General features: G+C 51.7%; 1 pseudogene; it reads left to right on the top strand.

Annotated features, from left to right (window-relative positions):
• The first annotated feature begins 415 nt into the window (after positions 1-415).
• LOC134413841 (olfactory receptor 14A16-like) overlaps positions 416-25,949 on the top strand; it is a 66,996-nt pseudogene continuing 41,462 nt past the window's right edge.

Below are 25,949 nucleotides of genomic sequence, written 5' to 3'. Positions count from 1 at the left end.
CAGGGCAGTAGGTCAGGGATAGCTCCTTGAGGGCCCTCACGCTCAGGCCTGGCTGCTCACGGCACACTCAGCCAGAACAACTGGAGCTCAGGGACCTGTGTGAAGGTTATCACAGAGCAGCAACAAGGGTGGGTGAGTCCCAGTGGGACAGTCTGCAGGGAATGGCCCAGGTTTGGCTCAAAGCAGCCTCTCCTGACTTGTCACAGTCCTTTCTCCATGAACAGGTCCCCATGTGCAGCCCCAGCAAATGTCCAACAGCAGCTCCATCAGCCAATTCCTCCTGCTGGCATTGGCAGACACGCGGCAGCTGCAGCTCCTGCACTTCTGCCTCTTGCTGGGCATCTCCCTGGCTGCCCTCCTGGGCAACGGCCTCATCATCAGCGCCGTAGCCTGCAGCCACCAGCTGCACACGCCCATGTTCTTCTTCCTGCTCAACCTGGCCCTCAGCGACCTGGGCTGCATCTGCACCATTGTCCCCAAAGCCATGCACAATTCCCTCTGGGACACCAGGAACATCTCCTACTCAGGATGTGTTGCACAGGTTTTTCTGATTTTCTTCTTCCTTGGATCAGAGTATTTTCTCCTGACCATCCATCATGTGCTACGACCGCTACGTGTCCATCTGCAAACCCCTGCACTACGGGACCCTCCTGGGCAGCAGAGCTTGTGCCCACATGGCAGCAGCTGCCTGGGCCAGTGGTTTTCTCTATTCACTGCTGCACACGGCCAATACATTTTCCCTGCCCCTGTGCCATGGCAATGCCCTGGGCCAGTTCTTCTGTGAAATCCCACAGATCCTCAAGCTCTCCTGCTCAAATTCCAGCCTCAGGGAACTGGGGCTCATCACAGTTAGTGGCTGCTTGCTGTTTGTTTGTTTTGTGTTCATTGTTTTCTCCTATGTGCAGATCTTCAGGGCTGTGCTGAGGATCCCCTCTGAGCAGGGACGGCACAAAGCCTTTTCCACCTGCCTCCCTCACCTGGCTGTTGTCTCCCTGTTCCTCAGCACTGGCACAATTGCTCATCTGAAGCCCCCCTCCATGTCCTCCCCATCCCTGGATGTGGCCCTGTCAGTTCTGTACTCGGTGGTGCCTCCGGCCCTGAACCCCCTCATCTACAGCCTGAGGAACCAGGAGCTCAAGGCTGCAGTGTGGAGACTGATGACTGGATGGTATCAGGAACATTAAACTGCTGACCAATTTCTGCATATCACTTGTAATAAAAGTCATCTTTGGTATTTCTTGTTGGTTTCATCTTGGAGGTTCTTTTGCTTGGCTTTACTTAATATTGTGTCACAAGAAATGTCATTGTTTGTGCCATTTCTCATTTAATTTCTCGCCATCTTCTCTATGACTGCAGACTGTGTCAAGGAGGGGCTGTGCTCTAGATGGCTTTAGAGATGTAAATGCTCTCCCAGCAGAGTTTTCTGCAGAGATGCCCTTTTGTTGCCTTCTCTGGAGCTGCAGCAGCAATGTCTGTGTTCAGAGCTGGGGGCAGATCAGCGCTGGCCCAGCAGCTGTGCCCAGCAGCAGCAGCACTTGGTGTTGCCAGTGCTGCTGCCGTGGCCCTGCCCCGCTGCCCTGGTGGCCCTGGTGTTGCTGTAGGGCCTGAGTGCTCTCGGGGCCAGGCACAGTCCTGGGGGTGGCAGTGCCAGGGCTGCAGCATGGACAGGCCATGGGCACTGCTGGGGCAGCGCTGACGCCTCAGCCCAGGGCCTGGGGGCTCCAGGCTCCTTGCCCAGCCTCTCTCAAGAACACACCCAGGCCAATGCTCAGCACAGAAAATCCCCGTGAGCAGCCCCAGGCTGGCTGTGGGCAGGCTGGGGGCAAACAGCATGGCTGGGGCTCTGCAAGGGCCCTGGGGCAGACGGGAAGGAGCAGCAGAGTAGGGGCTGATCCATCCCCAGTGCGCTGGACAGCCCAGGGCAGCGTCCCAGAGCGTCCTGATGGAGCTGCCAACAACATCCCCCCTCTGCAGCCCTGGCCTCTCCCCCAGCTCACACAGGTGCCCCATCCTTGCAGGCACGGACACGGCAGCACTGGCTCAGCAGCCCCTGTTTGCATTGCACACAGCAGGGGGAGCATCCCCATGCTGTTGGTGTGGGGACATGAACCTGAGGGAACACAAATGCCATCAGTCCCTGGGGCCAGCAAGGGCTGGGGGACACCAGGGAAACCACTCAGCTTTGTCCTGGCCTCTGCAGTTAGCCAGAATGTTTGTTCCCATCAGCTGGGAGTTTCCTGTCCCACTGCAGATGCTGTTGCTCAGAGCCAGGGCTGCCTGACCAACTGCCCTCAGCATTTCCTTGGCTTCACCTTTGCTTTCTTTATTCTTCCTGCGACAAATTTCTTCCTATTGCCCACACCAGTGGGCCCAGAACTGGACATAGCCCTTGAGGTGCTGCCCAACCAGTGCCCAGTACAGGGGAAGAATCCCTGCCCCCTCCTGCTGGCCACACCATTCCTGATCCAGGCCAGGAGCCATTGGCCTTCTTGTCCAACTGGGCACACTGCTGGTTCATGTCCAGCCTGCTGTCCATCAGTGCCCCCAGGTCCCTTTCTGCCTGGCTGCTCTCCAGCCACACTGTCTCCAGCCTGTATTGCTGCAGGGGTTGTTGTGGCCAAAGGGCAGGATCCGGCACTTGGACTTGTTCAACCTCACCTTGTTGGATTTGGGCCCTGAATGCAGCCTGTCCAGGGCCCTTTGCAAAGCCCTCCTACCTTCCAGCAGATCCACACTCACACCCACCTAGGTGTCATCTGAAAATTTGCTCATGATGGATTCAATCCCCTCATGCAGATCATCAGTGTAGATATTGAGGTCCACGCTGGCTGGCTCTGATCCCTGGGCCATCCTGTGGGTGCCCTGGGATGGCACTCAAGGTGATCTGTTCCATAACCTTGCCGGGCACCCAGGTCAGGCTGACAGGCCTGGAGTTCCCCAGCTCCTCCTTCCAGCCCTTCTTGGGGATGGGCTCACACTGGCACCTCCAGTGCTCTGGGACCTCCCTGCTGAGCCAGCACTGATGGTAAATGATGGAGAGCAGCTTGGGGAGATCATCCACAGCTCCCTCATCCCCCTAGGATTGATCCCATCTGATCCCTTACACCTGTGAGCATCTGAGTGGCTCAGCAGGTCACCAACTGCTTCCTCCTGGATTCCAGGGAGCTGTTCTGGTCCCTGTGCCCATCTACCAGCTCAGGAGAACTCTTGTTCTGAGGGCAACCTGTTCTATTATTGAAAGTTGAGACAGACACTGTGTTAAGTAACTTAGCCATTTCCTTATCTTTGGTTACTATATTTCCTTTTCCTTACTTTGGTTTCTATATTCTCCACTGCATCCAAAAAAGAGTAGAGGTTCTCCTTCTCCCTACTTTTTTTTTTTAAATTAAAACAATTTAATATTATTATTTTTACAGAGTTGGCCAGGTTAAGCTCTAATTGAGCTTTCCCCTCTCAACTTTTCTTTCTGCATAATGTAAGGACATCCTTAAACACTTCCTGAGTTGCTGGTCCTTTTTACCCTGAGTTCCCACAAAAGTTCCATGGGCAGCCAGGCCATACTGCCGGCCAGGGACTATTTACAATTCACAAATAGGATGGGACTGCTAGCAACTTTCCTTAAGCTGTTTTATTTTTCAGCATCAGTCTCATTCATGGTTATGGCAATGGGAAGATGCCATCAGTTCACAGCCCAGGAAGCAGAGAGAGAACTTAATGTTACAACTTATTTTAAAAGTGTTTTGACCAATCACACAAAGCAAAAGCATATTGACAGTAGTTCTATACAATCACTTTAAGCACATGTACCTTTGGTTAAAAAAATGCTTGCTTATTTCAAATACAATACCTGCATGTAAGCCTTAAAACACAATGCATAGAGCTCCATTATTAAGCTTCAAACTTCCTAATATCTTGCTAGATAAACTTCTCTGTAGCTTAGGGAGTTATTCTAGACAAGCGTTAATACATAGACCATTGTTCTATTTGTCTTTAGTTTTCTACTTTTTAGATAATTTTCCTGCTGACCTATCTCACGGCAACTGCTTAGCTCAAATCACAATTCCACTGTCTCAGTGGCCTGCCTTTTGCAATTTTCAAAAAACCCTCTGATTTTATGGATTACCACATGGTTAGTAATTTTCCTTACCAGCTCATCTTTTGCCACACTGGAACAGGCTGCTCTTTCCCCCTTAAGATTACTTTCTTGAAATGTGTCCATCCTTTTTGTACCCCTTTGTTTTTAAGGGCTGTTTCCCTTCAATAAATCAGGACCTGATTTGGCACTCCCCAAATCTGCATCCTAAACAGACCAAAGTCTGCCCTTCCTAATTCCAGTGTAGAAGTTTTGTTGCTGCCCCTCCTTCTTTCACAGAACATTGAAAACTTGATTATTTCCTGGTCACTCTGCCCCAGGCCGCCTCCGAGCCTCACATCTGCCACCAGCCCTTCTCTGTTTGTAAACAGCAGCAGACAGAGCTTTCCTTGGCAGTGGGAGTGTTACCATAAATTTGGTAAAACAGAAAACTCCTCAACACCAATGTAGCATTAAGAAGCATCATTCTTTATTCAGCTGGATGCAGGGGGGATAGCTCCTCCCAAAGCTGTGCATGCTGAGAACAGGAAAGTTTTTGTTAATTTTCTGTATTTTTCACACATATTCATTGATTTTCCCAGACTAAACATAAATATGATAATGGTTTCCCCAAAATCATTAACATATTTCTCCTCCCCTTTACCCATGCATTCTTCTGTCCTGGAGGTCTCTCTGGTGGTCCCTGGTGCTCATGGACCCCAATGTTCCAGTGGGCCTGGCTGTGATGTTGGTCACAAGGGTTGCAGGAGAAGAGAGAGGCGAGAATGTTGATCCATGATCAGAAGGCTTGATTTATTATTTTATGATATATATACTACATTATAACTGTACTAAAAGAAATAGAAGAGAAAGGTTCTCAGAAGGCTAGCTATGTTAAGAATAGAAAAAAAAAAAGAATGAATAACAAAGATCTGTGTCTCAGAGAGAGAGCGAGACTGAGCTCTACCATGACTGGTCAGTAAATCCAAACACCCACAGGAGATCAATCACGGATCCACCTGTTGCATTCCACAGCAGCAGATAACCATTGTTTACATTTGTTGCTGAAACATCTCAGCTTCAGCTGGAAAAATCCTAATGAAAAGATTTTAATGAAAAGATGTCTGCGACACCTGGCTGAGCTGGCAGGACACTGAGGCTGGTGAACTTCCAGTTCCCCTTCTCACACAATGGGCATTGTGTGGTTTCCATAGGCCTGGGGTTTTGGAGAAAAAGCTCCAAGTGTCAGCTCACCTGGTGTACACAATTGATCATCTCATAACATGAGGTCACAGAGTGGGTTATGTGAGGTCATTGAGAACTATGACATCATAGAACTTAATATGTGACATCACATGGAAGAGGTCTGACATCACAGAGCCGGCTGTGACATCACAGAGTTGGCTGCGACATCAGAGACCAACTGCGTGACATCAGAAAATGGGCTGTGACATCACAGAGCAGGCTGTGACATCCCGAAGGGGCTGTGTGACATCCCAACAGGGCTGTGTCAGGTCACTGGGTTGGTCACTCTGCCCCAGCTCCCCCTCACAGTTTCTCCCAACAAGTCCAATGCTGTTCATGCCCATCAGGGTCCCTGTGCCCCGGGATCCCCCCGGCCCACCTGGAGCCACAGCCTCCACCAAAGGATGTTCCACAGGATCTAGCCCAGAGCCTGACAGGGGACAAGGGGCCAGGGCTGTGTGACCAGGACATCAAGGACGGGGATTATCCAGGTCACTGTGGCCTGGGTTGGGTTCCCCAGGGCAGGAAAGATGTCTGGCAGCTGGAGCAGGGTCTGGGAAGGGCCTCCAAGGTGGGGCTGGAGCCCTTGGGCTGTGAGAAAAGGCTGAGGGAGCTGGGCTTGTCCAGCCCAGAGCAGGGAAGGCTGAGGGGCTCCTCATCCCAGCCTGGCAGTGCCAGCGAGGAGGGGATGGAGAACAGAGCCAGGCTCTTCACCAGGGGGCCTGGTGGGAGACAATGGGCAGAAGGGTTGGATGAGGGAAATGTTGGGGAGGGGATAGGGACAAAGTGTGATTGATTGTCAGCGATGAGGAGTTTTGATTTTCATATCTGTTCAAAATGCATTAGAAGCTGTTGAGGGCCAATATAAATTGGACATTGCTGATATCAACCTAAACTGGAAAAGACAACTGAACAGGACAAAACAGTTCTCTCTTCATTGTTTTCAATATAGTATACTCATTTTGAATACACTTCTGCAATGTGACTAATTAACCACAGAAGAATTAAAAACTTCAATGACTCCCAGAGACGTGTCTTGTTTTGGTATTCTGAACAAATATTTATGAGCTTTTCTAACTGAATTCCTGAACCAAAAAGCTGAAGAAAGAAGAGGCCCCTGGAGCAGTAAAATTCATCATCGGTCTCCAAGTGGCTGAGGATCCATCTCCAACAGAGAAACAATGAACAGAAATGGGCACAGCTTTGTGGCTGCCCCAGCTCTGAGATGGGCCCTGGGCCTGGAGCAGGAGCAGCTCTTGTGGGCCCCAGGGCTGGGGCTCTTGTGCTGCCCTGGGCAGATGTGATGGCAGCAGGGGCTGCAGAGCTCTCAGCACCTCAGGCAGAGGGGAGCAGGGCAGCCAGGGAGCCTCCTTTGGCCTTGGCCAAGCACCTTCCCCCATGGCTGGGGCTGAGTCCTGTGGCAGCTGCAGCTGCTGCTGTGCTCTTGCCAGGGGCTGAGGCCGTGGGGCAGTGGCCAGAGCAGCCTGGCCTGAGCAGAGCTGTGGGGCCAGAGCTGGCTGGGCTGGGCTGTAGAGAGGCCCTTGGTGCTGCCCAGAGCTCAGGGCAGCTGGCAGAGCTTGCAGGGAGCTGGGCTGGGCTCAGAGAGCCTGGCCCAGAAACCATCAGTGTCCATCTCAGCTTGGCTGAGCGTCCAGGGGCAGGACTCAGGCCAGGCCTTGTGGGGCAGGGCCAGCACCTGTGCAAGGCATTGCAAACAGGCAAGTGGCCCAGAGAGGAGGCTGCTCTGTGCCCTTGGCAACATGGACAGAGCAGGGAGGGGGCCCAGGACATTTGTCAGTGCCAGCCTCTGTGCCCAGGCCTTGGCAGCCCTGGCTGCTGAGCTCGGCTTTGGCCTGGGCTGAGTTTGGCTGTGGCCAGCTCCATCCTCCTGCAGGGCTCAGGGCCTGTTCCCGGCCATGGCCAGCCCTGGCTGCCTCTCTGCTGGCCCAGAGGTCGGCAGATCCCGGGGCAGGGCTGTCTGTGCAGCCCCACAGATGCCACAGGCTCTGCAGGAGCTGGCAGAGGCTGCCCAGCAGGGAGGCCATGGGGCACACCTCAGGGCACAAGTGGCACTGCCTGTTCATGGGCTCACAACTGATGTCTGCCTGGAAAGGGGCACAGGTTTTAACACCATTGGTTTCATAATATACAAGCGTATTTTTATTATCTAGGTCATTTAAATATATTTAAGAAATGGCAAATTTTTCCCGCCAGGAACAGGAATTTCCTGGATCTACTGGGTCCTTTTAGTGATGGCAGGAGAAGAAATACTGATCTTCACCTCTGCCTTTGCCTTCAATATTCAGTCTAATATTTCATGACACTCCTTCCTTCAGATGTTTCCAGGTCTCCTGGATAAATGGCCATGTCGAAGGACATCTCTTCACTTGACCAGCTGGATCTATTTCCCTTTCATTTCTCCCAGATTTCCTCCTCCAGATGCTTTCTGGTCATTTGAGTGCCTACCAACTGACTGGCTTCAGGCTTTGAACTTCAGGAAGTTGCCCAATCTTTCTAATATTCCAATTAATATCACATTAGTCAACATCCTAATTACATTTATATCTATCCTAGAACTACTTTTTTATGTCTTTGTCTAAAACTCTTCCTGTACGGAAATCCCTGAGGGATGGGGGACATGTCATATGCTGCTGGGACATCCCAGGGAGCTGAGGGAAGAGCTGTGATGGTTATTAAACTGTTCAAATATTCAATTTGTGTTTGTGTGCAAGAAACCTTTCTGTGCCTCTGAGTGTCACCAGTCCCTGAGCCCAAAGGACACAAACCTGATGAGTTGTGGTTCCCACTGCAGGGGCTGTGGCTCTGCACTTGGACCTTGGCTGTGAACAGGAGAGCTCTTCATCCCCTTTCTCTCTGTTCCTCCCTCTGGGCATGGAGGGAGCTCCTGACTTCAGCCTGTGACTCGTGTGTGCAAAGAGCAAATCTGGGCAGAATTGGGGCAGGAAGGGTTTGGGGGGACCTTGGGATCTGTGCTGGGCACAGAAGGTGTTTTCCATTGCTCTGAGACTGTCTGCTGTGCAAAGTGGATTCAATATCCAGCAGAGGAATGACTTTTGCATTTGATGGAGCTGTGTCTTCCCTTGGCTTTGTTGGCTGACAAGAAATGAACATCCCTCTGTGTCTCGGGCGGCTCCTTCTCCAAGAGAGGCAGGTGGGAGTTGGACCCAAGGAGCTGAAAGCTGCAGGTGCAGCCTGGGCTGGAGGGAGCTCAGATTTGCACAAGGCTGCTCTGAGTCCCAGGGCTTGGATGGAGGAAGAGGGGGGGTGGGGGTAGGGACAGAGTCTGATTGTTTGTCAGCCATAAAGGGTCTTGATTTTCATATCTACTCCCACTGCTTGAGGAGCTACTTGGATTCTGTGTCAGCTGGAGATTGCACATATCAATTTATTAACAGGGAAACAAAAATAAACAGGACCTAAAATAATCTTTTCTCACTGTCTTTTTAAATATCATGTTCACTTTGAATCACTACTGAGATCTACCTAACCACAAACGATTTGAAAATTAAAATCAAATTATTCCCAGAGGCTTGGCTTGTAAAAGTGTTCTGAATGTTAATGAGCCCTGGGACACTGAATTCCTGCACTGAAGATCTGCAGGCTGAAGAAGCCTCTGGAGCAGGAAAATTCAGCAGCAGCCTCCAAGTTGCTGAGGATGTCAGCAGCCCCCACTGAGGCCATCCCTGCCCAGAGACCGTGGGGGAATGGGCAGACAAGGAGAGCGTCCCTGGGGCTGGGGCAGCACAACTCAGAGGCACCAGTGGCTCCAGCTGGGAAATGGAGTGTGGAATGTGGCTGGGAAAGCCTTGCCTGGGCTGTGCCAAGCAGGACAGACAAGCCCTGACTCCCATCCCCCAAACAACTCTGTCAAGGAGACATTTAAAAGAAGTTACAATTCGTTGTGTGCTCTGAGTTGAATGTACTGGAGAAATACCAACAGGAGATTCTCAGAAGCTCAAAACAACAAACCAGGAACTTGACTGGCATTTTTAGAAAATCAAAGAAACTTTGGCAACATGTTTAATACGACATTCAATCGACAAAACCACTTCGCAAAGTAATAACTTGGCCCATTCAACTTCACAAATTCTAAGCCTACTCAATTTTAAGTTAATATTTGCAAGAGGACAAAAATAGAAAAAGTATTTTTCTGTCTCTCTCAGACATGGAGAAAGAAAAATAAGATTTGGAGAAGCGCACACACGCAGCTACCAACTCCTGGATTCCAGCAGTGTTCAGATGGAAATTCCAAGAGGAGATAGGGTCAGAATGTGTGCTTGCCTTGTGGTCAGCCTTCAATACCCCTTTGGTCTTCCTGGATCCTTCCCCCAGCTGGCACTTGGACTCATTTGGTCACTCAGGAGCTGGACTGGGGGCTCCAGAGGTGGCTGTGGAGCATTGCCTGTGCCAGAGACTGGCAGACACTGCTGGGCTGGGATAGAGGCTCTGGGGTGATTGGGGTTCCAGGGCAGGGCAGGGCTGGACCTGCCCCTTCTCCCCCACACACGAAATGTTTTGAGCCAAAGATCTCCTCCAGTCTGTCACAATAGGGAAGGATGGAGGTGAATTCCCAATTCTGGCCATGGGCACCTGGATAAGAAGGACAGTTCTTTTCCGTAGGAGGGAAAGCAAGGAGCCTCAGTGTTTCAGGAGCAGATGAGAAGAGACCCTCAACATGCCCAGGTAAGCTGGCCCAGTCAGGCAGTCCATGGGAGGCCAAACCAGCCAGATCTATTCTGTGTTCCCTTGGTTTTATGGGGACCCACAGTATCACAATGGACCCTTGGTTCAATGGGGTCCCAGAGTGTCTCAATAGCTCCTATGTTCCAGAAGGCCCCAAAGTGTCACAGGGGTCTTAAATCATTCCATAAGCCCTTGCAGTGTCACTATGGTCTCCATGGTTCCCCACGCCTCACAATGTCATGGGACTCCTCTGTTCCCTGAGCCCTGCAATGTCAAAATGTACTTTTGGACCCTGGGGATTTGCAGTGTCACAATGGTCTCCTTTGGCTCCACAGTGTCACAATGGACCATTGATGACAGGAGGCCCCTCTGTGTCACCCTGGAGCTTTGGTTCCATGCAGCCCTGCAGTGCCACAAAGGCCTCTTGGTTTCATGATGCCCCAGAGTATCTCAATGGTCCTCCTGGTTCTATAAGGAACCCCATGGTCACAATGGTCTCACTGGTTCCATGAGGCCTCATAGTGTTATGATACTTTGCTTATTCCCTGGGGCCTCATAGTGTCACAATGGTCTCCATGATCCCATGAGTCCCCTCCGTGTCACAATGGCCACTTCGTTCCATGAGGCTGTGAAAGTGTCTTATTGGTGTCTTCATCGTTCCATGAGACCTTGCAATGTCACAATGGACCTTCGGCCCATGAGGTCTTATAGTGCCACAATGGCCCCTTGGTTCCACATCACACCAAAGTGTCACAATGTTCTCCATAGTTCCACGAGGCCTCTCAGTGTCACAATGATCCCTACACTCCATGGAGCCACAGAGTGTCAGTACATTCCCCTTGGTTCCATGAGGCCCAGAAATGTCACAGGGCTCTCCATGATTCCATGAGGCCCCACAGTGTCACACTGTTCCCTCAGTCTCACAGGGCCCTACAGTGTGACAATGGTCCCTTGGTGTCACAGGGCCCCACAGTGTCACAATGGGCCCTGTGCTGCTGCATTCCCCCCTCCCCTTCTCAGGCCGCCCTGCCAGCTGAGAAATGCTCCTTGGGGCTCGGCCTTGGCCGACAGGCCCCGGGCTCAGCTCCTCTGCAGCTCATCACAAACACTGTCTGCTCCAGGCACTGCTGCTGCCCAACCAGCTCCTGGTTCCTTTAGGAGCAGCCCTGGGAACTGTTTTTGCTCCCTCAGTGGCACAACATCCCTGTTCTCACACTGCCAAAGAAAGCTGTTGGTGCCAAGTGTGGCCAGGATGAGCCATTGCTGGGACTGAAGCCCCTCTCTTGGGGCCCTGCACACAGCGCTCCAAAAGGAGCCCTTGGACCTCTCCTGGGCCAGCGACTCCCTCTGAGTGGGGCCTCTCCCAGCCGGGAACTCTCCCGTTTGCTGCACTCGGGGATCCCGTACAACGACACAGCCTGGGCCTATCCCCCCACTCCTCCAGGCTCAACCCCTCACCCGCTGGGGAGATGCCAAAGGATCCACAGGGAGCATTGCCTGCCCTCAGGGGAATTTCTCACAGGTGCCTTGCACTGACTCTTTGTGTCTATGTGTACACAGGAGTGCCTGTGCTGGGGAAATGTGTCAGAAATGCTGCTTTCTGAGGGGTTGGATTGCCTTGGATAGCTGAGTCAGTCAGCTATCCAGATATCAGTAAGTAAGATTAAGTCATGGGGTATAAGCTGTGAAATGCTTCTGAGAGTTGTTCTTTTCGAAGTTGTTAAGTTTATTTAAGTTATGTGATAAGGACTGTAAAGTGTTATTCCTCTAGTAAATTGCTAAGTCATAGGTTTTAAGTTAGGTTAAATAGTGCAAAGTGCTGTTCTTTTGCTAAATTGTGAAGTTAAGGGTATCAGTAAAAGTTAAGGTATAAGTTAAGTCCTGTGAAGTTTGAGCTCTGTTAAGCTTTAGGCCATATTCCTTTTATCCTTACCCTCACTGTCCTTGTGTCACACACACACACACACACACACACACACACACACACACACACACACACACACACACACGGACAGTTCTCGCTTAATTTCTGGTTTGATTGACTGGATTTTGTTTGGTTTTGTGGTTGCTTTGTTTCCTTGGTGTGCCTGAAGTGTCCAGTCAGGAACAGAGTGAGTCTTGCCAAAGAACTTTCTGCTGCTGTCCATTTATATTAGATCTGTTTTTTTCTGATCCCTTGCCAGAGATTTTTTCAACACTCTCAAGCCCTCTTTGGTAGCAGGGTGAAGGAGCCCTGGCCCAGGCTCTGGCCCTGGGGGACATGGGGACGCTGCCGGGGGGTCCCTGTCCCCCTGTGCCACCCCCAGGGCCCTGGCCCCCCGTCCCTGTGTCAGGCTCTGGGGTCGATCTCGTGGAACATCCTCTGGGGGAGGCTGCGGGGCTGGGGGCGGGGGGACCTGGGGGGACAGGGGACCCCGCTGTGCACGAGCAGGGTTGGACGGCTCTGGGGGGAGCTGTGAGGGGGGCTGGGGCAGAGTGACCTCCCCAGTGATCTCACACAGTCCCCTGTGATATCACACTGCCCCTGTGATGTCACACAGATCCTGTGATGTCACAGAGCCCCCAGTGATGACACACAGCTTTTTTGCGGTGTCACACAGCCAACTGTGATATCACAGCCCACTCTAGCACGTCACACAGCACCCTTGTGATATTACACAGCCGTCTCTGGGATGTCAGCCTGGAATGTCAGGCAGTTGCACTGTGATGTCACAAAAGGCTCTGTGATGTCTGAAAGCCACAATGTGATGTCAGAATCTGTTCTGTGATGTCACCACCTGCTCTATGATGTTACACAGACACCCAGTGATGCCACAACCCATTCTCTCATGTCACACAGCCACCCTCTATGATGGCAGGATCTCCTCTATGGCCTCACACCCTACTCTATGATGTCACAGAAGCTGTATGATGTCACAACTCTCTCAGTGATGTCACAAAACCCTCTCTGTGACATCATACTGTGATAAGTAGAAAAGTTGCCCATTTTATTAAAAGGTTTCAGAGTTCACAGGTTGGGCCATTTCCTGCCAGGGAGGGGTTCTAACTGTTTGTTGTTGTAATCATCTGTTGTTAAGAGTTTTTCGTTAACTACCTGTTGTTGATGGTTGAGAATTCCCCTTTTTGTCGAGTGGCACCTTGCTGCTTCCAGGAGGATGGCACTCAGGATGCTGAAGAGGAGGGGACAACCAAGTTGGCATGCAAATGACATCAGGGTTGGCATGCAAATGAGGAAGCCCCTCATGAAACCTAGCCAAAAACCCCTAAAAACAACAAACCAACATGGAATTGAGGGATCAAAGTGATGTCTAGACGTGAAGAACAGAATCCAGTGTCCACTAAGACCCTTTTTACCCCTCATCCTAACCTAAAAACATGTTGGTTGGAAAGAGGACCTCGGATGTAAAACCAAAATACTGGGAATCTCCTGGTGCTGTGGTGAGGAAGGAACCCCCAGCTTTGCCTGCAGACCAGTGGACAAATTGGACCCTTTCTCCTCCTCTGTGCCACTCCTGGGAGCAGTGGCAGTGTGAGACCCATGGGATCACCCTACCTGAGCTGATTTTTAATGAAGACATTAAAAAGGAGAAAGAACTCCTGCCCGATTTATTTAGTTTATATTAAAAAACCACATTTTTAGAAACCAAAAACATTATTGGTCGTTGGTTCTAAGTAATATAATTGTCTTCATTGATTCCTTAATCTCCATTGGCTATTTATTTATCCCTCTTTATGGTAACTAGTAATATCTGAGTCTTTTTGTCATCTTTTTTATAATCGTTTTCTCAGAAAGGGTCAAGGGAGGCACTTTGGGGTCCCTGGTGACATTTCTGGGGCACATTTGGGGCAGTTTTGGGTCTGGGGAGGGAATTCAGAGAGAACTTGAGGGTCTGGAGGACACTTGGGGGAGCCAGGTGGGCACTTGGAGGGGAATTCAGGGATTCCGGGGGACAGTTCAGGGTCCGGGACAGCACTTGGGGGTCCAGGGGGGCCCTTGGAGGTCAGGGAGGGGAATTTGGGGCCCTTCGGGGTCCAGGCTGGCCCTTGGGGGGCCCTGACGGGCTTCTCTGGGGCGCAGGGGGTGATGGGAGTTGTAGGCGCGGATCTAATACTGTTTAACGAGGCCATGGAGCATCACGAGAGTTCGAGGCGCAGCTGCAATAGCTCTCGGTGGGAAGCGCAGGGCATGACCCGAGATGAAGTCCTGGCTAGAACGGCACAGGACGTGCGCCGAGGAGAACGATGGGAGCCATAGTCCCGGAAGTGGCTCCAACGCTTTGTTTTGGAGTCCGGGAATGCTCCTGGGGGACTCTTCTGCGTCCGAGCCGTGACTTGAGGTCCTCGGGGGAATGTAAACGTTCAGGAGAACTTCGGGGAGCTCGGGAAGCTCTAACTAAGCTCTTTAGGGTGCGGGGCACAGCAGGAGTTTTAGGCGCCCGACTGTGTTCTGAGGCGCTCTGGGGCCGCAGGGGAGGAGATGAATTTCCAGAAGTGGCTGTACCGGGCATCTGTGGGGTCGGGAGCACTCAGGGGTCCAGGGACGCTTTTGAGGGTTCCCGAACGGGCGCTGAGGAGGCACTGAGGGATCCTGTAGGGTCTGGGGGACACTTAAGGGACAAAGAGGGGGCGGATCCCAGGGTTCTGTGGAGCACGGGGCATGACGGGCGTTGTAGTCCCGGCTCCAATGGGGCTGAATCGGGCCGCGGGGCATGACAGGAGCTGTAGGTGAAAATATGTCACCCATCCTAGGCACTGCTCAGGAGGCCCTGATCCCGGCGCTGATTGGTTTTGGGCAGTGATGGGCAGGAGCCTTGGCAAATGGGATGCAGCAGAGGCGGGAACAGCCCATTGAACTTCTCCAGTCCCTCCCAATACCGCCCAGTTCATCCCCAGTACAGACCAGTACATCCCCAGTAAAAGGCAGTTCATCCCAAGTAGAACCCAGTTCAACCCAGTGCCCCTCCAGTCCCTCCCAGTGCAGCAAGGTCCTGCCCAATACACCTGAGTTTATTCCCAGTCCCTCCCAGTTCATCCCAATGTCATCCACAGGATGCCCCAGTGTCCCCAGTCTTCTCCGCAATGGCCCCAGCGTCCCCAGTATGTCCCAGTATCCTCCAATGTTACTCCCAGTATGTCCCAGTGTCTCCCACAGCATTCCCAGTGTTCCCCAGTATGTCCCAGTCCTCCTCACTGTCACTCCCACTATGTCCCAGTGTCTCCCACAGCATTCCAAGTATGTCCCAGTCCTCCCCAGTGTTTCCAAGGACAGTTTCATTTCTCTCGGTGGCCGTGGCAGCCAAACCCAGCAGTGGGGTCAGTGCAGTGCCCATGGCCACAGCCCCTTGCAGGGCCCAGTGCAGCTTGGGCTGATGTTCCACCCTCACAGCTGGCCCAGGGCAGCTCTGCAGTGCCTTTGGTGGCACCTGGGGCTGGCACACACCAGAGCAGTGTGTCTGTTTGCAGTGGGGAAACTCAGCAGTTTCAGATTGCTGCAAAAAGTACAAAAAGGGAAAACCCCTCTCAGGCTGGGTGCAGCCAGCTCTGCAAGCACAGCAGGTCGCAGGGGAGTGAGGACAGACAGGATGGGGCTGGGCAATGTGGAGCAAGGTTGTCCACACTGGCTCAGAGCTCAAGGCACGGCTTCTGTGAGCAGGCCAGAGCTGCTGAGGAGAGACCCTGGATCAATATCAATCACAGAATGCTGCAACCACCTCTACTTTAAAGAGAAATTTAATAAAAGGCACCCTTTAAAATAGGAATGTGTCTTTTATTACTGCTCTTTGAAATCTTTCTCCATAACTGGACTAGGAAAACTTTAATGACCCTCTCAGGGCTTTGCTGTTGTTTACATCAGACTCAGTCCTTGAGAGTGTCTTGAAAAAACTTCTCAAGAACTCAAAGTTAAATTTAGACTCCAAAGTTTCTTGAAGTTTTAATGGGTCCCACTGAGGGACACGACTGCCTGCCTCTGCCTGCCCACACAAAGGCTCCTTCTGGGGGACATGCTGCACTACAGCCCTGCCCTGGCAGGGAAATTCCTTTCTGTTTGGGTCCTGTCTGGCTCTCCCTATCTGCCCTTTGCTTTAATTCTTTCTTTCTCTGGCTGTTCTCCATTGTGCCAAAATGATCCACCATCTCTGAAACCTCCCTTCAATCCCTCCCAGGGCTCCTCTGCTGTCCTCAGTCTCTACTCCACTGAGCACTGAGCTGCTTTGTCCCTGTACACAAATTTGCTATTTCAGAGGGTGTCATTTATTCAAGCCAGAGCTCTAGTGAGGGATAACTCCCAACCTCACATGGACATGTAATTCTACCAGTGTGTTGCTTACATACAGCCACTAAATGTGAATTACAATTTACCCATTTCCATAAATCACACCCCAAGTTCCCAGATTCAGTCCTTGTTTTCTATGTACCCTTGAGCCAGATGTCTTCATCTTCTCTTCCAACCATTCCTGCTGGGAAAGCAGCCCCTGCATGCCTTGTTCCTGTGCTGAAAGTTCACAGGCAGGGTAAAAATGGAATGAACCCTTTTGGTATCAGCCCCAGGCTCTGTGTGGGCAGGCAGAGGCAGGCAGGAGGCAGAGCTGTCAGCAAAGGAAGGGCCCAGCCAGGTGGGGCAGCCGGGGGATGCCGACAGCCTGCAGGGACAGAGGCGCAGGGCAGGGACACCGTGGGACAGCCTGGGCTGCACAGGGCACAGGGATGGGCAGCAGCTGCAAGACAGCCCTGCCAGAGCCAACTTGGGCAGCACTTTGGCCATGGCTGCTGGGCCTGGGCCTGAGGCCATGAGGGGACAAGTGACCCTTGCAGGCCTGGGGCCTCACTGCCTCCTTGTCCCTGCTCACCAGCCTGGCAGGGGCCGCCCCATGCTCCTGCCCTTGCCATTGCACATCCCCACATGCCAGTGCCTAACCCGGGAAGAGCCCTGAGCAAGGAGGGAGGGACAGGATCTGCCTGGCCAGAGGCTGGGGCTCAGGCCTTGGCCCTGTGCATTCCTGAAACACATCCAGGTTTGCTCAGCATCTGAGACACCTTTGCCTTGTCTGTCCGCAGCTGTCATCACTGCCTCCAGTGTTCTGCTCTACCTGGAACCTGGGGACACTTTCTCAGTTGTGTTTCTTAGTGGGACCCCTTAAAACTTCAAGAAAATTTGGAGTCTAAATTTAACTTTGAGTTCTTGAGAAGTTTTTTGAAGATGCTCTCAAGGACTGAGTGTGATGTAAACAACAGCAAAGCCCTGAGAGGGTCTTTCAAGTTGTCCTAGTCCAGTTACGGAGAAAGATTTCAAAGAGCAGTAATAAAATATACATTCCCATTTTAAACGGTGTCTTTTATCAAATTTCTCTTTAGAGCAGAGGTGATTGCAGCATTCTGTGATTGATATTGACCCCGGGTCTCTCCTCAGCAGCTCTGGCCTGCTCACAGAAGCTGTGCCTGGAGCTCTGACCCAGTGTGGATAACCTTGCTCCACATTGCCCAGCCCCATCCTGTCTGTCCTCACTCCCCTGCGACCTGCTGTGCTTGCAGAGCTGGCTGCACTCAGCCTAAGAGGGGTTTTCCCTTTTTGTACTTTTTGCAGCCATCTGAAACTGCTGAGTTTCCCCACTGCAAACAGACACACTGCTCCGGTGTGTGCCAGCCCCAGGTGCCACCAAAGGCACTGCAGAGCTGCCCTGGGCCAGCTGTGAGGGTGGAACATCAGCCCAAGCTGCACTGGGCCCCCGCAAGGGGCTGTGGCCATGGGCACTGCACTGACCCCACTGCTGGGTTTGGCTGCCACGGCCACCATGAGAAATGAAACTGTCCTTGGAAACACTGGGGAGGACTGGGACATACTGGGGAACACTGGGAACGCTGTGGAGACACTGGGACATACTGGGAGTGACACTGGGGAGGACTGGGACATACTGGGGACACTGGGGGCATTGCGGGGAAGACTGGGGACACTGGGGCATCCTGTGGATGACACTGGAGGGAACTGGAAGGGACTGGGAATAAACTCAGGGTTATTGGGAGGGACGGGGCTATACTGGGAGGGACTAGAGGGGCACTGGGATTGTATTGGCCTTTACTTGGGATGAACTGAGCTGTACTGGGGTTGTACTGGTCTGTACTGTACTCGGGATGAACTGGGCTGTAATGGGAGGGACTGGACAGGTTGAATGGGCTGTTGCCGCCTTTGCCACATCCCATTTGCCGAGACTCCCGCCCGTCATCACTCGAACCTAATCAGCGCCAGAGATCGGAGACTCGGGGACGGTGCCTACGGTAGCCACAACTCCCGTCATGCCCCGCCGCCCATTTGAGCCCCATTGCAGCCGGGACTACAACCCCCGTCATGCCCCGCGCTCCACAGAACCTTGGGATCCGCCCCCCTTTGTCCCTTAAGTGTCCCCCAGACCCTCCAGGATCCCTCAGTGCCCCCTCAGCGCCCATTCGGAACTCCCTAAAAGCGTCCACGTATCCCCTGCGTGCTCCGGACCCCACAGATGCCCGGCACAGCCACTTCTGGGAATTCATCTCATCTCCTCCCCCGCGGCCCCAGACCCCCTCAGAACACAGTCTTGCGCCTAAAACTCCTGCCTTGCCCCGCGCCCTAAAGAGCCTTATAGAGGTCCTCGAACTCCCCGGAAGTTCTCTCGAACCGCTTACGTTCCCCTGAGGATCTCAAGTCGCGGTTCGGACGCAGGAGTCTCCCCCGAGAGCCTTCCCGGACTCCCAAACAAAGCGTTGGAGCCACTTCCGGGACTACGGCTCCCATCATGCTTTGCGGCGCATGTCCAGCGCTGTTCCAGCCGGGACTTCATCTCCCGTCATGCCCTGCGCCCGACTGAGAGCCATTGCAGCTGCGTCTCAAACTCCCGTGATGCTCCGTGGCCCTGTTTAACCGTATTAGACCGTCGCCTTCAACTCCCATAAACCTTCGCGCCCCAGAGATCCCAGTAAGAGCCTCCCAAGGGCCAGCCCGGATCCCGAAGGGCTCCAAATTCCCCTCCCTGACCTCCAAGGGCCACCCTGGACCCCCGGGTGCTGCTCCGGACCCCGAACCGTCCCTTGGAATCCCTGAGTGCCCCTGCAAGTGCCCACCCGGCTCTTGCAAGGTTCTTCCAGACCATCAAGTTCTCTCTGAATTCCCTCTCCAGACCCAGAACTGCCCCAAATGTTCACCAGAAATGTCTCCATGGACCCCAAAGTGGCCTTTTTTTACCCTGTCTGTGAAAATGATAAAAAAGATGACAAAAGGATTTAAAATGGGACTAATAAGCATAAAGGAGAAATCAAGAGCCGCACTAGGCAGTGAATTAATGAAGGGAATCGTGTTACTTAGAACCAATGACCAATAAATTTTTTGCTTGCTAAAATGGTATGAGTTTCTTAATATAAACATTCAAATTTGGTAATACAAATATAGAATAATAATACTTTAAATAAGAAAAATAATTATAATTTTATTAGTTCAGGTAATTTTCTTTTAAGGGGAGATGAATAATTATTTTTATGTTTTGCGATGTCAGTCTGTAAGAGACAGTCCAAAGATCCCTCATCTGCCTCACAGCCGCCGTCAAGGATGGAGATTTAAGCCCTCCCCAAGGACTGAGACTGAGTCCCTTCAAATTCTGACCCAGGGGTGCTGGCCTGACTGGAGCGGGATGTCTGCCAAGGGAAGCGGGATGTTTCCCATAGGAACCAGTCCTGAAACAACGGGTCCCGCACACTGCTGGCACCGGTTTGTGCCGTTCAGAACTGGACTGTCTGTACCTGCTCCCAATGGAATTATTCTCCACTGTTCCCTCCATGTGCCGTCCTGCTCCCCTCCCGGCGGTAGATTATAAAAGAGCCCTGAGTTAACCAAAGACTTTGAGACTGTCCCTGACATGACCAGACGGATCTATTGGCCGGACCACGAGGATTTCATCTCTCTGTTGGCAGCTATTCCCCCCCTCCTTTTCTCTGTCTCTCTATCCTTTATCCCCATTCTAATCCTTCTGTTGCATCTGCTGTGGGCACTCAATAAAAGGTGCATTTGTTTTGGTTAATACTGAAAGTCCCCTGCTGTGTGTCTTTGCACCCTGAGATCAGTGAAACGAACCATCGTGACCCCCCTTGTACCAGGGGATGGTGACACGGCCTGATGGGGTTGCTGCCCACAGCATGTGAACCTGATCGTCTTGGTGGGAACTGCACTGCTTCATCTGCTCTTGCTTTCTGGGCTCCCTATCGCAGAATCACCTGTGCCACCTGCTTTTCTTATATTGTGGTTCTCTGTAATTCCTTCAATAGTCAGCCTTTCTTAAATTCACTCTTGGAATAGGGGATCATCACGTCCCCATCATAGCGAGTGCATTTGAATGCACTTGAATGCACTTGGCTGCATTCCAAATAAGGTCCCTGTTTTTGATTTACTGTGGGATCTCTGTTTGTATTTGCTACCTCTGTCGAGGCTGGGATTGAAGGTACTTGAGATGATATTTGGCATTCAGATTCAGGTGGTTTTTGTTTCTTATCAGTGACACAGCCTCACCACCATGAGTTCTGCAGCCTTTCATCTAAGGCACAAAATGGCTCACTGTCTCTTGTTACAAGACCTGGATGGTACCAAGGAGACCATGGTGATACTGGGGATCCAAGGAGACCATGGTGACACCATGGACACTCATGGAACCATGGGCATTGTGACACAGCAGGGTTTCATATAGCCAGGGAGTCAACTGGGACTCTACCAAACCTCAAGGAACCAAGGGCCCATTGTGACACTGGAGAACTTCAGGGAACCAAGAGTCTCTTGTGACACAGGGGGTACTCATGAAACCGTGAAGGCCATTTTGAACCTTCAAGGCCTGATGGAACCAAAGGGTCATTCTGGCACTTCTGAGCCTTGGAACCAAAGAGACCACAGTGACACAGTGGGGCTCTGTGGAACCAAGGGGCCGTGGTGACATTGTGGAGTGTCATTGAACCAACTGTCCACGGTGACACTGCAGGGCCTGATGGAATCATGGGCACCATTGTGACACTACAGGGCATCATGGAAGCAAGGGGCCATTGTCACACTCTGGGGCCTCTTGGGATCCAAGGGCAGTTGTGATACCATGGAAATTATAGCAACTGTGGCACCATGAAACCAAGGAGACCATTGTGACCCTACAGGACCCTGTGGAACTAAGGATTCATGGAACAGTGCAGGACACATGGAACCGAGGGGCCATTGTGAAGCTGTGGAACCAAAAGAGCCCATTGCGACACTGTGGGCCCCCGTGGATCCAAAGGTCCATTTTGACATTGCAGGGCCTCATGGAATCCTGGAGACCACTGTGAAACTTTGGGGCCTTGTTGAATTAAGTGGCCCTGCAGGGCCTGATGGAACCAATGAGACCCCATAGAACCAAGGGTCCATTGTGACCCTGTGGTACCAAGGTGTCGTGGGTTGACCCAGGCCAAATGCCAGGCATCCATGTGGGCTGCTCACTCACTCCCCTCTGCAGCTGGACAAAGAAAATTTAATAAAGGGTTCATGGATTGAGATAAGGACTGGGTGAGATCACTCATCAAATAATGTCCTGGGAAAAACAGGCTTACTTAGAGATATTAAATTCATTTATTACTGTCAAGGTCAGAGCAGGAAAAGGGGAAATAAAATAAGCCCCTCAGCTCCTTCCTTCCAGCTCTGCCTCCCACCCCAGCAGTGCAGGGAGACAGGGAATGGGGGTTATGGTCAGTTCATCACCCATGGCTTCTGGCCCTGCTCAGGGAGAGGAGTGGTTCCCCTGCTGCACCGTGGGTGCCTCCCAAGGGAGACAGTTCTGCAGGAGCTTCTCCCATGTGAGTCCATTTCAGGGACAGCAGCCCTCTGCAAACTGCTGCAGTGTGAGTCCATGCCAGGGACAACAGTCCTTCCCAAACTGCTGCAGCATGGGTCACTCTTCCAGGGGGTGCATTCCTCCAGGGACAGGCTGCTCCAGCCTGGGAGCAGGGCCCCTCTCTCCATGGCTCTCCTACAGGGTGCCTGGCTCTCCAGGGCCTGGAGCACCTCCTGCCCCTCGTTCTGCACTGACCTCGATGTCTGCAGAGTTGTTCTTCTCACATGTTCTCCCTCTGATCTCCTCTGGCTGGACTTAAATCTGTGCCACAATCTCTATTTTTATTTCTTTTTCAATCTGTTATCACAGAGGCATTGCTACCATTTGTAACTGGCCCAGCCTTTGCCAGCAGCAGGTCCATCTTTGAAGCCACCAGGAATTGGCTGTGCCAGACACGGTGGAAGCTTCCAGCAGCTTCTCAAAGGAGTCATCTCTGTGCCCCCTTGTGAAATACAAAGCTGTGTTTCATGTCAGGTACATACAGGCAATGTGTGTATTTGTGAATGTGGTATGTGTGGAAACTGACCATGGGACAGTTATAAAGATGAATTCTAATATTTACTCAGGAAAGTAAAGCATGGAAGAAGGCCTTTGAACCTATCTTTTGTTCGTAATTAACCTTTATAAGTCTTAAGTTGATTTAGGAGCATTTGAACTAAAGCTTTAAGTATGTTGCTTTTTGACAGGAACTTTCTGCTTGTAGCTAAGCCTTCACGAGTTTGGCAATAATAACCTTTTGAAGTATAATTTTAGAATATTGCTTGTAGTAAGGATCTTTGAAATGATAGCTTTAGAATATATAAAAAGAAACATGCTTATCTCACACTTTAACAAAACAGTGAAAAGCAGCTTGAGAAAGGAAGATGAACATCAACTCAAGGATTAACAGTTTCAACCAAGAGAAGCTGGACATCACTGTTTTGAGATATATCGTCTCTGCAATTAAAAGGTGGACCCACATCTGGAATCTGGACCACACCATCTGGGAGATTTCTTCCTTCTTTCAGAAACCGAACCACCACCATCTGGGGATACTTCTTTCTGGGATACATCCTGAGAAAAACTAAATCACAATAGGTATGGAATTAGGAATAGAAACTTCTAAGAAAGCTGATGAGTACCCCTATAAATGCCTGTAAGCCTCAACTATCAGTGTGCAGTTGGAGGGAAAACTTCCCCCACTGTACCCATCGCTGTATTTCTCATACTTTACCATAGTAATTAATGATTTGATTGCTGCTTGAATATTGGCCCAGTCAAGCTTCTCATGTATAACACCCCTGGGGTGGGAGTTGGGAGAGAAAAAGGGGACGCTGGCCTGTCCCTCAGGGGAGGCACGGCTCATTTGCATACAGCCGGTGCCTCCCAGCTGAAAACTTTCAAACTCAGTGTTTTTCTGGGACACAACATTTTTTACAGGCTGATTCACTTTTGGTCAGGGGCTTCTTGCTGGGATTTGGGGTGCCTGACTCCCCTCATGTGCAGCATTGGCGTGGGGGATGTGGCTCCCAGAGGTGCTGCCTCTGGCCACAATCCCAGAGGGGATGGGGGTGATGTTGAGGAGCAGAAAACAGGAACACTGGAATTTGAATCACGGGATTAGGGGTGGGGGGGTGGACAGCGAGCATCGCTCACTTTTTCTGGGGAAAGAAGACCTGCAGATCCAGGTTGGAGATCCCTGGGAAAGCTTCTCCTTCCCAGCTGCCGGCGTGCACTGGTGGTTCTGGGGGGAGAGGGACAAAGTGTTTGGTCACTCCTGCTGCCGAGGCACTGGCAGCACGGTGGGGGTGGGCTGTGAGAACAAAGACCCTGCCCTGCAGGCCAGGTCTGGGCTGTTTGGCCTGCCCACCATTGGGTTTGGGGGCTGTGATCCCCCTACCCGGGCCCGTGGCACCGTTCTGTGGAAGGTGGACAGAGCTACCAGCTCAAAGTACTGGAAAGCCACGAGTCAGACTCAGCCCAAGTGATTCAATTAAGGACAGTGCCAAGGCATTCCAGAAATTTTCTCAATATTGTTTGATAAATATCGAGGGATTTCTTTTAATAGTTATTAGTGATTTTTCTTCAGCCATTCTTTGTTTCAGGATTCTGCAAGTCTGTTTCAGGACCAAAAGGGACCTTCAGGGATGTCAAAGATCAACATCTCCAATGACTGGGATTGTACTGGGATGCTACAGGGATCATACGAGGAGTAGCTGGGCCCATGCTGGAGCAGACTGCAATCACACTGAGGGAGACTGGATCATACTGGGATGGAGTAGGAGCCTGCAGGGGGAATTGAGACCATATTGTGGGAAAATGGGATATACTGGGAGTGACTGGGATCATTCTGAGGGTGACCAGGAGCAGCTCTGAGCAACTGGAATCATGCAAGGAGCAACTGGGAGGAACTGAGAGTGACTGGGTGAATGTTGGGATAATTGGAAGCCACTGGGCTTATACTGGGTTGAACTGGTATCATGCTGGAGGTGGCTGGGATTATACTGGCAGTGAGTGGCACTACACTGAGGATGACTGGGAGTGGTTGAGAGCAAATTGGATCATGCTGGAAGGAACTGGAGTGACTGGGAACATGCTGGTGGGAACTGGGGCACACTGGGAGATACTGGGAGTGGCTGGAACAAAAGTGAGGGTGAAAGGGAACAACTGGAACCATGTGGAGCACAACTGGTTCATACTGGCAGTGACTGGGAGCACACTGGGGTCATCTCTGGATCCTACTGGGAGTGACTGGACTAATACTGGGAGTATCTGAGACCAACTAGGAACATACCCTGCACATCATCCCCCATACTGGGCCTGACTGGGAGCAAATGGTATCATACTGGGACTGACTGGGCTGATCTAGCTGGAGGCAACTGGGACCATACTGGGAGTGATTGGAAGTTACTGGGATTATACTGGGACCATACTGGAAGTGCTGGCATGTGACAAGGATCATGCTGGAGCTTCCTAGGCTCCTATTGGTGTTGAAAGGGAACAACTGGGATCACAGTTTGGACTACTGGGAGCAACTGAGAGAAACTGGGATGATGCTGCAAGCAAACTGGAGGAACTGGGAATGACTGCATGCAGGCTGGAGGTAACTGGGATATGCTGGGCATGACTGAGATGATACTGGGATAACAAGTAGATTCCTGGGATCACTGGGAAGTATGGGAAATACCATGGACATGTTGAAGGCAACTGGGATATACTGGGAGTGTGTGTAACCATACTGGGGATGACTGGGATCATATGGGGAGTGTGTGGGACTATACTGGGAGCAAATGGGATCACACTGGGAGCAACACGGAGCAACTGGAACCATCCTGGGGACAACTGGGTTCCTACTGGGATCACAGTGGGAGCAGCTGGGCCCATGCTGGGATTGACTGGGATCACACTGGGTCATTCTTGGAGCAACTGGGACTGCACTGAGGGTGACTGGGAGTCACTGTGAGCAACTGGCATCAGGCTGGAAGCAACTGAGGGTTGACTGGGAGTGACTGGGAACCTGCTGGGAGGAATTGGGACCACACTGGGAGCAGCTGGGACCATGCTGGGGGCAAGTGGGAGTGAGTTGGACTATGCTGAGAGGGACTGGGACTATTCTAGGGACAACTGGGATCATACTGGGAGGAACTGAGAACAACTGGGACTATTCTGGCAGCATCTGGGATCATACTGGGATCACAGTGGGAGCAGCTGGGTCCATGCTGGCTGAGACTGGGATCACACTGAGAGTGACTGGAGTCATACAGGGATTGACTGGTAGTGGCTGTGGGCAACTGGAATCGTGCTGAAAGTAACTGGGGGGAACTGGGAGTGACTGGGAGCATGCTGGGGTCGACCGGGATATACTGGGGGAGACTGGGAGTCATGAGGATCATACTGGACACTACTGGGGTCCTGCTGGCATTTACAGGGAACAACTGAGATCACAGTGGGGGTGACTGGCATCATACTGGGAGTGACTGGGATCAAACTGGGATTATAGTGGGTGTCAATGGACCCTGACTGGGGTTACTGGGAGCTACCAGGCCCATGCTGGGAGCTGCCTGTGCACACACTGGGAGGAACTGGGA

The sequence above is a fragment of the Melospiza melodia genome, unplaced genomic scaffold (genome assembly GCF_035770615.1).
Source record: "Melospiza melodia melodia isolate bMelMel2 unplaced genomic scaffold, bMelMel2.pri scaffold_54, whole genome shotgun sequence".
Taxonomy (NCBI): domain Eukaryota; kingdom Metazoa; phylum Chordata; class Aves; order Passeriformes; family Passerellidae; genus Melospiza; species Melospiza melodia.
This window is presented reverse-complemented; position numbering and strand designations above follow the sequence as displayed.